Below are 5,363 nucleotides of genomic sequence, written 5' to 3'. Positions count from 1 at the left end.
TGGTCAAAAATGACTCCAAGGTTCCTCACAGCGTTACTGGAGGCCAAGGTAATGCCATCCAGAGTAAGAATCTGGTTAGATACCATATTTCTAAGCTTTTCAGGGCCGAGTACAATAACCTCAGTTTGATCTGAATTAAGAAGCAGAAAGTTAGCGGCCATCCAGGTCTTTATGTCTTTAAGACATTCCTGCAGTTTAACTCATTGGTGTGTGTCATCTGGCTTCATGGACAGATAGAGCTGGGTGTCATCTGCATAGCAGTGAAAATGTATGCTATGTCTTCTAATGATGCTGCCTAAAGGAAGCATGTATAATGTAAACAGAATTGGTCCTAGCACTGAACCCTGTGGAACTCCATAATTAACCTCAGTGTGTGAAGAGGACTCTCCATTTACATGAACAAACTGGAGTCTATTAGATAGATATGATACAAACCACTGCAGCACAGTACCTGTAATACCTACAGCATGTTCTAATCGCTCTAATAGGATATTATGGTCGACAGTATCGAACGCTGCACTGAGGTCTAGCAGGACAAGCACAGAGATGAGTCCACTGTCAGAGGCCATAAGAAGATCATTTGTAACCTTCACTAAAGCTGTTTCTGTGCTGTGATGAGCTCTGAAACCTGACTGAAACTCTTCAAATAAACCATTCCTCTGCAGATGATCTGTTAGCTGTTTGACAACTACTCTTTCAAGGATGTTTGATATGAAAGGAAGGTTGGAGATTGGCCTATAATTAGCTAAGACTGCTGGGTCTAGAGATGCTTTTTGAGTAAAGGTTTAACTACAGCCAGCTTGAAGGCCTGTGGTACATAGCCGATCATTAGAGATAGGTTGATCATATTTAAGATCGAAGAATTAATTAATGGCAGGACTTCTTTGAGCAGTTTTGTAGGAATGGGGTCTAAAAGACACGTTGATGGTTTTAGGAAGTAATTATTGAAGTTAACTCAGAAAGATCAATTAGAGAAAAAGAGTCTAACTTAACATCAATGGTACTAAGAGTAGCTGTAGATAATATTAATCTGTAGGATGATTACTGGTAATTTTTTCTCCAATGATAAAAATTTTATTTGTGAAGAAGTTCATGAAGTCATTACTAGTTAACGTTAAAGGGATGGTTGGCTCAAAAGACCTCTGACTGTTTGTCAGCCTGGCTACAGAGCTGAAGAGAAACCTGGGGTTGTTCTTATTTTCTTCAATCAGTGATGAATAGTAAGATGTTCTGGCTTTGTGGAGGGCTTTCTTATAAAGCAACTATTTCTCCAGGCTAAATGATGATCCTCTAAATTTGTAACACGCTGGTTGCACAGAAGAGGGGCCTTAAAACTGAAGGCTCTGCCTCCCATTCTACTTTTAAATATTCTAGGAACAACAAGTAGGCCTGCAGAGCGAGAGCGAAGTGCTCTAATAGGGTGATATGGTACTACAAGGTCATTAAGATAAGATGGGGCCTGATTATTTAAGACCTTGTATGTGAGGAGCAGGACTGAACAGGTGCTAACTTCTATGTAGGATGTATCAGAGGAATCACAGAGAGGCAGAGATGTTATTAGCGAGAGCTGATAATAAAAGTTACATTAAGGAGTTACATTAAGGTGAGGAGAGACAGGGGGACACAGGGAATCAGGCTGGAATCTGGAGATGATGCAAGGTTGAGTGGAGAATGGACAGCTGAAGGTGTGCTTCAGGTTTGGGTTTCCATAGAAGAGTGGAGGTGAGGCTTTCCAGGAAAGCGATATGTTTATGTGAGCAGGGAATGAGGACGCAAACAGAAGACATGAATTACAGAGCTAGAGATTAACAACCATGGTGGAGAAAACAATCTGGCTGGCATTGACTTACACAGGCGGTCCTTAAGTACTCAGCTATTGATGAGCTATGAACTCCAGATGGATGAAAGCAAGCTAAGGAAGGGTAGTTCAACCCTTAGGTGGAGACATGAGGAATCTGCCCACCTCTCCACCTGACAGAAGAGAGAAAATCTGAACACAAACAAGTTTTAAGTATTTTTTTGGTCTGTTGGCTCCAGTTGGCAGTTACCTGTGCACTTTATGAACGCAACCTGCTGATCTAGTGTTAGTGTAACATGATTTAACTACAGTGTACTGTTTAGTCTGCCTGAAAATGAAGAATTACTGTGTGTAATTTCAAAAATGATGTGAACATGTAGCAGTTCCTAACCTGTCATAGTCCAGTGTTTTTTAGTTTGGGACTTTTAAATGTTTACTAAATATTCTCTGTTGACTCTTAGTTACAGGTGCAGGTTAAGTTTTGTCATTTATAGTAACCTGTCATTTTGAAGGTCAGTTAGTTTTCTGTGTATTTTCTGTTCTGGGTCAGTTTGCACGTATTGATTTCCTTCTTTCAGTTCTCCCCCGCTCTCATGTTTCCTATGCTGTTAACTCTCAGTTTCTATGTTAGACGTTCATTTATTTTATCACTTCCTGTTTTATTCTGACAGCCTCCTGTTATTACATTTAGTTTTACGTCCTATGCCTCAGTTGTGTCACATGTGATGCTGTCTTGGCCTTTCAGAGACTGCAGATTATTGTCTTTCACATTGTGATCTGTGCTGGTTTTAGCCTTACTTGTACAGCCACATTCTGTGAGGTCAGATTCAATAATTGACGCCAGGAATTTGACATCATCCCAGGCTACTCTGTTCATACAAGGCATCACACTGACCCTGAGCTCCAACAATGTATAACAAGCGGTTCCTGTTTCAGCTCCTGTTTTACACTGACCAGATTTCTAACTGGCACTTATCTCTTTTCAGTTCCTAACTCCCCATCTTTCTTCTTTTATGTGACCAACCTGGTTCATCCTGTCTGCCTTGCCAAAGAGAGAGAGGGGTACACCAAAAGTGTGCAGTCAGAGTGGCCCATAAACTGGTCGTTGATTGACTGTACAAAATGACGCTCTGGTCTGGCAGGTACTCCTGATTGGTCAGTCCACCCTCCCACAAAAACTGAGCAAACAGCAGTAGCAGGTGTGCTGACTAGGTTCTAGGTTAACATTCAGATCTGTTCAGAGTTTTGTGCACACGGTTTAGTCAAAATGAAAAAGATTGAGGTTTTAAATTTATTTCAGCATTAACTATTTTCTGTGTTCTTCAGTTGTTTGAGAGAGCACCATTGTAACAAACGTGCTCTGGGTATAACATTGCCTTAAAACATGGGCAGTGGATTTTTATCTAGAATTGTCTTTTGGAAAAACACTTTACACAACAAGTTATGGCTCGAAAAGTATTATTTGTTTTTTTACTGTGCTGCAATTGTTTATCAGATTATCTGTGCAATTAATTACTGCACAACTAATTTTTATGGGATATGGTTGTGAAGGTGGAACATGAGGAGAGCAGAAGTACGTTAAAGTTCCACAAAGTGATGAATGGAGGACATGCTGTATTGAAGAAAAGAGTAATGAGCATGCTGTTATTTGCAATGACCAGCTCACCCGTGTCAGACCCTTTGATAAACAATATTGTAATGAAAGTGAGAGCATGCACATATTGTTACATGTTTTAGAAAATGCCTTGAAATAATAATAATAATACATTTTATTTGAGGGCGCCTTTCTAAAACCCAAGGTCCCCTTACAAAGAGAAAAAGATATAAATAAAAAGTAGATTAAAATAGATTCTAATAAATTAAGCAAGTGGCAAGTAAAATCTGCATTAAAGCGAGTAAGCCAGACTCTGGGACTCTCCACCATTTGACCTTAGAACTGAAGAAGCTTCTTGGATGAGAGGTGAAACGTCTTCAAGCAACTTAAAGAAGTCCAGACACTTTTCTTTGCAAGCTCCTTAGAAAGCAGAAAGTCTACTCATAGTTAGAAGCTCCTACAGAGTTAAGTTGTTGGTGGATATCAGCGATTTTATGAGTGAAAAAAGATATGAGAGAGTTGCAAAAGTCAGCAGAGTCCCTATGAGAGGGGAAAGAGTCCGGAGGCACGGAGGCACACCCCCAATAAAGAAACCAGTGATCACAGAAATGAGGTGAACGTCTTAACATTCATATTAGCCAAAAATGTGCTAATAAACTAAGACTGTAGACAGTCACTGATCACCACATGTAGAGTATTTGTCAGTTATGTGCAGACCCTTTAAATTTCAGCCTGAAAAAGAACATCACAAAGTCCAGCTTCAAAATAAAACTGAGGACCACCTCCACACCAACAACTCCAGGCAGGCGTGTGTGATATTTAGTTAGTGATGTTCACTAACTGACAAACACAGACCCAAAGTGGTGCTGCAGCTGCACCAGAAGGAGCTACATCCCATCCACCACCAAACATCAACCACATCTTCACGGGGGTTTGACCTGGTGTTTTTCAGTTCAAATATTTATTAAATATTCCCAAACATTTAGTTTGGTTTTTATGAACTATTTTAGAGCTTTTGTTTTATTTCTTTTGTGTGCTTATTTTTGTTATTTGTGGTAATGTTGAGTTAATTTTGCTGTGTCCTCCGTTTCCATGTTAGGTGTCCTGTTGTTTGAATCTGCCTCATTTGCACCATCTGGTCATAATGTCTTTAGCAGATGCCTTTGGCGACTACAAATACTTTGGAATTTTATATTCCTTCTAAAAAGATAAATCCATCCATCCATTCTTTTTTACTTATCCAAATCAGGGTCACTGGAGCCTATCACAGCTGCCATAGGGCGAGAGGCAGGTCACCAGTCTGTGTCTCTCTAACACAGAGAGACAGACAACCATTTGCACTCACATCCACACCTATAGACAATTTAGACTCACCAATGAACCTAACCTGACTAACTGCAAGTCTCTACACAGAAAGGCTAGATAGTGGAGTTGTTTGAATTATTTGCATATCAGTGTAGACATCTAGTGATTTCGTCCCATTTAGATCTGATCTGCTTTTAAAGTGTTCCTTTAAGTTTTTAAGCTGTATATTAGTACAACTGAAAACCACGGTGACTGGCTTAGCGACTGAAGAATGAATCAAATCAGAAAACTTAGAATTCATCTTACTGGATCGATCACAGTCACATCATCAGTAAACAGTAGTGACCCAGTTTTTACAAAGCCCTGCAATAATACTGGCTCCACTTTGACAGATGATGTGGTGTGCTTCAGGTCATAATTCATTTCTCTCCTTCATACTTTTCTCTTCCCATCATTCTGGTAAAATCTTAGATGTTTTCAGAGAAGTATAACCTGCCCCTCTCCTCGAGTCTTCCCAAGTTGGATACACGAAAGTTTGAAAACACACACAGAAAACAGTCACAATAGTTTAATTTTTGATATTTTATTCCGAGAATCTTGAGCTGTGTTAATTAATTAAAAAAGCATGAACATAATTTTCAATATCAAACATCAACATTTCATCTG

The sequence above is a fragment of the Aulonocara sp. 'chitande type north' Nkhata Bay genome, linkage group LG5 (assembly GCF_057382095.1).
Source record: "Aulonocara sp. 'chitande type north' Nkhata Bay isolate Kocher_YH1m ecotype deep benthic linkage group LG5, A_spYH_male_GT1.1, whole genome shotgun sequence".
NCBI classification, from domain to species: Eukaryota; Metazoa; Chordata; class Actinopteri; order Cichliformes; family Cichlidae; genus Aulonocara; species Aulonocara sp. 'chitande type north' Nkhata Bay.
This window is presented reverse-complemented; position numbering follows the sequence as displayed.